We start from the raw sequence: 8,207 nt of genomic DNA, 5'->3' as shown, positions 1-8,207 counted from the left end.
GGCAAATTAAATGAATATTAATGACACTCAATAGGGAGACCATTTTGTATGTTAATGTGTTGCATTCAGTGAAATATTAAATGTTAAACCTTCATTTATTCTGATATTTGCTCATATCATTTAAAATGCAAGAAACAATACGGAAAAACCTATTATACTGTAGTCCAATGTTCTGCATGGTAATGCACATGACTTTGTCAAAGATTTCTGCATGATTTTGCATGCTAATTAGCAAATAATGATTATAATATACATTGTATTTCAGGTTTGCTGTGTGCATTTTAGTAAGCCTTTCGAAAAATCCACACTCTTGGCAATCATTGGTTGAAATGGAGCATGGCAATAATTTTGGGGCTGAAAATCATTTAAAATGCTTTACTTTATCTGCAGTCACCTTGACAGCTGAAGAATGTGTATTTGCACAATGAGGCCACATTTGATTTATCTCCTCAGCTAGGATGTAATTTATGAACATACTTCGAGGTTCTCGTGTCATTACCCATCAAGCCGGATGCCTGTGCGCCACCGGGAGGGATCTGCTCTGTCTGAAAGATGGCTGGAATTCTGGTGAAGTGCCTCACACCAGTCTCGTTTTATTTCCTCAATTAAATCTCTTGGCTCTGTTCTAATCTATAAAAGAGGTACTCCGTGAGCCATTGTGGCAATCCATTATGTGTAAATATCATCAAGTAAAGAACAGCACAAACTCAATAAACCTGGTTTCACTTAGCAGTGAGCGAGAGCAATGAGGGATTTTCACAGAGGTAAGAGTAATTAAATGAAAAAAAGAGAGAAAAAAAAACGTCAACTGTGTTTTAGCCCAAGCCACACACCACTCTATAAAGCGCTAAAGACCCTCCAGTCATCGACAAATGTAAAACACATACAATGTTGTCTGTGGAATCAATTTCTCATTCAACATCAAAATTTAATTAGCCGATTACTTCTGGCGAAAGACAATAGGACAACTGTAGATTGCATTCATATCGATCCGGCGAGGCTGTCTGTTAAACAGACAAATTAGACTGAAGGGTGTTTTTTAGTTTGTGATTGAAAGATGAACTGTGGAATCAAGTTTAGTTGTATGCACACACACTCACACACAGATATGTTCACATCCACATGAGTAGGCATGCAAGTACACATTCACCTCAGTTCTATAAATCAGTTCGCTGAACATCTATAAATAGACTGTAGGGCACTGAAAAACCTCAATTTGCCATCGCCATTTCACCACCACCCCTTTACCCCATACACTTCCATTGCAATTATGCCGAGGTTTATTTCAGTTAAGCAGTCGAGCAGAAGGAGCGGATTCCACAGCTTATTCAGCAGTGGTTAATAACATGCGGAATACTTCACAGTACGTATCAATCAAGTTGATCAAAAGAGAATGTGAATATAACCCGGTTAGCTAATAGAGGTAATGAATAAGTGAAAAGAATCATGTGGTTATTTCAGTGCTGATGTAAGAATACTTGTCTTTCATGCTCGACTGAATGTGATCATTTTCTCATTCACAGTGCAGATAGCTGTAGAACTCTATCCCTATTTCTACGACTAGTTCTTGCTCTTGTATGACACTTTTTTCTTCTCCGTTCTGGGATGGTCTTCTTTATTGTATGCACACCATCTGCCATCTGCAACACCTTAAAGTTTTTCTTAGAAGTTGTAGACCCATGCGCGTGAACTCTGAAGGCAACACTCTCCAATGCTCCAGCCTTAGTCATGGATTAGGGTCAGCAGAGTGACCAGATCACAAACTTTAGTTTGTGGAACACAAACACTTCAGTACAAGACTTTTCAGGGAGCAAAGGTGAAACGTTAGATGCTGAAAATCTTCCGATGTGGAGTTTGCGACAACATTGGGCATTGAAAAGCCAATACTCTACAGTATGTATAGAAAAAAATACAATAGAGCTGTGCAGGCAAATAATCAGGACTGAAATGGTTCCAATGACAGTAATATTTTTTATCATTATCAACAATTAGAATTTTTTATGTATTATTGAACAACACCATGCTTTTTTTTTTTTTACACATTTTATAGTTCCAGTTGATGTGGGATTTGTTACTTCTTGATACTATTTTACATTATTTAGTCATTCCCTCAACAGTCTTAATTTCATCCCACTTTTATTTTTCATCAGTAAAATTGCTGACATGATACTGAGAAAGCAGAAAGCAAATAAGCCATCTGTCCCGATGATGTTCTTTTGGTGGAAAACCACTGTTTACAGACAGTACATATTTTATTAATATTATTATTATTTGTATTAGATTATGTCTAGAGTGGATGCCATACAAATAAATAGAAACGATAACCTGTTCAAAGGATCCGATTAATAAGAGCTGTCAGAGCCGCTGTAATTGAAAATGAAGCAACACCTTCTGGCCATATTTGATTTGAGAATTCACTAACTATTGTTTAACAGCACAACCACGAACTGTATCACTGAAGGAAGCTAGAAGTACATTGTTGGAGAAATCTAATATTTCGAATTTATGTCTAATCCGGGTTCGGAAAAGAAAAATGCTGGAGTTTTGCCAAACTTTAATCACTACTTTAATCATTCACACACTGACAGTCATCATGCATCCTGTTTCGGCTTTTTTCTCCACTATCCTATGAAATCTGTGGGCCTTATTATAGAAGGAGTATAGAGTTCTTCGGTCATTTTAATGAGTGAGTGTGCTCATGGCAAAGCAACTTTTCTTTTAGAGATGACCACAAAACTACCAACAAAAAAAAATCTAATCTAGTAGAGCTGAAAAAAAAAACAGTGGAATAATAAGCATGATGGATCCTAAAGCTTGCAGGAATGCAGCTCATTCACTGCACTTTACTGGCCATCACAGACACACAATAATCCCTTTGTTTTTTAAGGGGTGCCATTATTTTTGTCAGAATTGAAAGGCTCTTGCTTGTTTGTAAAACAAATTATGAAATTTAAATTGTGAATTTGCTCATGCAATTTGCTTATTTGCAATTAATAATTCATGATTTTCAAAATGTTTCACTAAATGAAGAAAAATCTCACTAAATAATTAAAGGAAATAATCCTGACAATATATTCCTTATTTTAAAATGCAGTAACTCATACAATTATACACTCAAGCCAATCGAGCTTCACATTACACATCCTTATCCTCAGGAGCTCTGGTAAGATATTCTTTCCTGAATACACTGGATTTTCATGAACACCACTTTTTTACTCCTGTGAGCTATTTACGAATACATTTATTCAGATCCAGCTTGATTATTGGGGCTCACTGAACCTATATTGCAAACCAGAAAATTGGCATATGAACAGGAATGTCAGGCATTATTATGTGAACATAATGAAACCAAATGTTTGATCAAGAATCGACAAATTAAACTTTGATGAGTAAAGGTTGGATGTTATCTTCAATTATATGAAGTGGTGTCATAAAGATAATAGGTGGGTGTGTGCAGTGAATGAAGCTCTGAGATGAGGAGCTGGGAAAAAAAATAAACTTTTTTTCCCCTACTCTATATTCAAACAGACTCAAGAAAATTAGCTCTTTGATGCTTTTGGTCTTGGTGGAGTGGAGGCATTCAAAAGAAGAGCAAGCATTCAGCTCAGCAGCAACTAATTAAGACTTAAGAAGAAAAAGAGGCTGTCGTCTTCGATTCGACATTCGTTCTCAGTGAGTGAGATTGTATTTGACTTGCTTTCCCACGAGACTGTAAAGTGGTACAGAAAAAAAAAAAACAATAGCTTTGATTTCCGCATTTATTATTCTTCATGGGTTTGTGTTTTGGTGTTGTCTTTTTTTCTGGTTAAACAGCATTAGTCTCATTATGGAACTGATGTACACTCAGTCCCCTAATACATCCTGCTGCTTCTTTTCATTCCACCCACACAAACTAACAAGCAAAATACATCTACATCAGCTACGGATACAGAATGTTCATATTAGAACAGTAGAAGCGTAACATTCCTGATATTCACCAGTTCACCAGTTTCATCATCAGCAGCTCAATCGTCTGCATTTGCGCTACATCACTGAAGCCAAGCGTTGTCGCTAGTGAAATGACTACAGGAGTTAATGAAGGGTGCAAAAAGAATCAACAGTGGTGGGAGACTCACTTGTTTGTTCTTAAGGGATATGAAACAGCATCAGTTGTTCGTTTTGACAATCAAAAAATATCACCATTATAACACAAAGCTAAATATGGTCATCTCATTAACAGTAAATGTCCTTTTGCTTTCAAATAAAACTATTCTTAACTGACTAATCAATTATGCAAAGCTTTCTGTTAGGAGACATTAAGCATGCACAGAACGAATTGCAGATGTCAGCACTTTGTATTGATCAGTTGATCACGAGGGTCTACAAGACAGCAAACATAATATTACAAGCTTGAAGTTCATTTTGGCTTGTTTATTTTTTTTTAGGGAAGATGGAAAAACAAACTTATGGCTGCTTTAATATATAAATAACAGAAACAAGCCTTTCTCTTGCATGTTTCACAGAATGTAAAGTATAAAATGTAAATGTAGTTATCTGGTTATTTAATTGGTTCCTTTTATTATCCACGGAAGAGCGGAAATTTGCCTCCGGCTAAAGAAAGCAACAATGCATAAAACAGTATGAAAATCTAAAAACCTGCATTCAAAACTCACATAAATATATGATCACCTGCCTAATACTTTCTTAATCCCCTTTTGCTGCCAAAACAGTCCTGAACCATCGAGTATTAAAAACTTGAACTTTTTCAGAAATTTGAGCTACAGTAGCTCATCTGTTGGATCGGACCACATAGGCCAGCCTTTACTCCCCACGGGAAGCAACGACCCTCAGCCGCCCATGACCCTGTCGCCGTTCCACCACTTTTGATAGATACTGACCACTGCAGACCGGGAAAATCCACAAGAGCTGCAGTTTTGGAGATGCTTTGACCCAGTTATCTAGCCATCAAAATTTCACTCTTGATAAATTCACTTAAATCCTTACGCTTGCCCAGTTTTCCGGCTTTTTAACTTTAAGGATAAAATGTTCAATTGCTCCCTGATATATCCCACCCACTAACAGTTGCCGTGATGAAAAGATAATCAATATTATTAATTTCAACACCCAGGTATTTATGAGTCCACTCTCTCATTGTTCTTTCCCTGAATGTTCACTGGTAAAAGTGAAGAGTGTTTGTGCCTGCGGTAATCCACAACCAGTTCTTTGGTTTTCCCCTCGTTTATCTGGAGGCAGCTCTGTTGGCACCAGTCCACAAAAACTGGATCACTTCTCTGTTCTCTCTGTGTGACTCTTGCTGTGCTCCCAGCCTTTTTTCAGGTGTGAAAGAGCCCTATTAAAGAGGAGGATGACAGAGTCTTCTACCCCTATGCCTGGCTGTTAGGCAAACTGAACTGGATTCATTGATGGGCTCACCAGAGGTCGGAGATGAGTAAGCACCAGCCTCTCCAACGTCTTCATCAGATTTGAGGTTAGGGTCTATAGTCTCCAAAGTCTTTTGAGTGAGACGTCTTTGATACAGGTACCACACAGAATGTCTTCCACAGCTGTGGCAAGAATGGGTAGGGGGGATTGGTTTTGTGTATGCATGAAAATGCTAAAGAATCCATAACACTAGAGTTAGCGGCTAACTAGGAAGTGGCTAGCGGCTAATGCTAGTGTTTTATGTCCAGCATCAAGAATTTCTCTTACAAGGAGAAATCCTTACAATTCTGTATTTCTTGAATGAATGAAGGATGGAAGGAATGAAGACATTTGTTCAATTATACTGAAATAAGTATAACAGTTAAGTAGAACATATATTTAGAAAATTAATAATTAAATGTAAAACACACACAAATGGGGGTCTAACAAATGTAAAAAATTAAAAGCAATTTTATGTTGTGAATTTCTTCCTCATAACCGTACTGAAATTTAACTAAATAGTGACTTAAAAAATGAGGAACGTACCAAATCATGAATTTTGTGTACCGTTACAGTCCTTAAACTGTCATGTTTTACTGATTGCCTTTTAGTTTTGCTTATAGCTGTAAACACTTGTAATCTTTGCACTTCTAAAACAAAATGGATCCATGAATAGACTAAATTTCTGGCTGAAAATGAGTATACATATACAGTATGTATATATATATATATATATATATATATATATATATATATATATATATATATATATATAATATAGTGTGTGTGTGTGTGTGTGTGTGTGTGTGTGTGTGTGTGTGTGCTACAGACTGTATTCTACTGTACTGCTATTACACCTGATAAAATAACCAATATGTGCACTTGGTAAACTGAAAACAGTGTGTTTACCCTAATAGTAATATTTTCTATTTTATACAGTATATTAGCAAGGAACAAACTTCAGGTAATTGACTTCATTCTGATCAAAACTCATAGATGAAATTATTGACATTAAACATGGATGAGATGAATGGAAAAAATGCTTGTTGAAATGAATAGATACTGACAATCATCTGTTTCATGGCCCTAGCACTTTACTGTCACTTCCTGTGGGATGCATTGAAATCCTTGTAGACCAGAGTAAAAGGAGTGCAGCTATGCATCCGACCTTGGGGCTACTGAGGCTTCCAGCATGCTGTGAGTCATTTGCGGCCGTAAAAAAATTATTTCTATTTCTCTCTCTCTCTCTCTCCCTCTCTCGCCCTCTCTCTATTTCTCTCTCATCTCTGACAGTTATTGATAAAGCCACTATGCTATGCCTTTTTGTCTCAAGCCAGCTTTTTCTGAACATAATGTAACATTTTTTCTCTTTTTTTCACTTAATGATGATTTATTTAGTCTTTGAACTTCAGCTAAATAACGTATTTTTGTTCTCTTTCCGGGAGCATAAATCTTGCAAGTTCCTGTTAATCCCCCTTCCGGATATTGTGGAAGGGAGGTCAGTTTCTCATATTCTGTATGTCGGTTTTAATAGGCTATTAATGAAGACACATGCAGGATCCTGTGGTTAATAAGATGGGTGTCAGGTCACCTCTTCCTGCAGGAGACATGGTGAAGAAACGCTGAGTTTGCCCGCTCAATGCAAAAGGGGGGAAACGGGTGTCAAAGTGGAATTACTCCTCATTATGGAGCTGGATGAGCCAGTAAATCACAGCTCTACACGTTTTCCCATCATCACTCAGAATATCTCAGTTAGCTTTCACTTGTAACCGGTGACCTATAAAACCACACTGCCACATCTTTGGCAGATTACTTTTGAGAAGTGTGTGCGTGTGTGCGGAAAACATGGGTAAGATGGTGTGATCGATTGCCAATACAGTGCTATGACGTTGGAAGCACTGGTCAGCTCCACAGGTCCTTTAGAACGTTTTGCGTTCAGCATGAAGTCTGCAGAAGGAGTCTGGCTGATTTATTTATCCTGGTCTAATGTCAGCTAAGCAGGTGACATCTTGCCTTCCTCCTTTTTACAAATGGCAATGTTACGACATCTTAACACGGGCATGCTCTCCCATTGAAAAATGATGTCTCAGACCATTACGTCCCTGCAGTGCAGACTGCTCGTCCCATTAGACGCCGCTCGCCGCCGCACCGTGTAACTGCAAGCTCCATTGGCGTTTATTTCACGATTGGCCAGATGAGACACTTGATATTAACAACATCCTCCTTGATGTATGCCCCTCCAGATAACCACCAGCATGGGTGCCACGTCCATTTGTTACCGGGTTCCGTTTCAGATGGCATTTAATGAGGAGAGGCCTCCAGACAGGTAATTCCGCTCGCAGCTTCCATTTGTTATTTACCATTGTGGATGAATATCTTCCTGGCAGCTTGGCAGGCCCTCTCAACAGCACCTTGCCAATTTTCTCCTCAGTTCACCTGAATGACCTCATGACTGGACATGGGATAAGAATGAGATGGAGCTTTCCTTTGGGATCAGGAGGCGTCGCTGCCATCTGCTGCCACTCTGTTGCCAACTGAGACTGTGAGGTGTTTGGGTTCTAATAATTTGTCTAATGCCATGCACCTAAACCTCAACATTATTCATCTATATGGTCTCTTTTTCAATCTTCTATTGTCTGGTGTTCTGTTGAGTAAACTAAAAGGATGCCCTAAAAAATAAATCATGAATATGTTACCTGTAAGATGTTGCTCCACATAAATTACAGCCAAACTCAATTTACTTCCTTTTCTTGGCTTCTGGCAGAGACACTCACAAAAGCCAAACAGTTGAGCAAATAACCAGCTGT

General features: G+C 38.1%; 1 long non-coding RNA gene across 1 annotated transcript; it reads left to right on the top strand.

Moving 5' to 3' along the window:
• The first annotated feature begins 5,361 nt into the window (after nucleotides 1-5,361).
• On the top strand, nucleotides 5,362-6,583 carry LOC124386541. Its single transcript, XR_006925943.1, has 3 exons — nucleotides 5,362-5,467; nucleotides 6,340-6,364; nucleotides 6,491-6,583. It is a non-coding gene; the product is annotated as an uncharacterized LOC124386541 (long non-coding RNA).
• The last annotated feature ends 1,624 nt before the right edge of the window (nucleotides 6,584-8,207 follow it).

Source organism: Silurus meridionalis, chromosome 5 (genome assembly GCF_014805685.1).
Source record: "Silurus meridionalis isolate SWU-2019-XX chromosome 5, ASM1480568v1, whole genome shotgun sequence".
In the NCBI taxonomy this organism is placed as follows: Eukaryota; Metazoa; Chordata; class Actinopteri; order Siluriformes; family Siluridae; genus Silurus; species Silurus meridionalis.
Note: the sequence above shows the minus strand (reverse complement) of the source record. Positions and strands in the feature narration are given on the sequence as shown.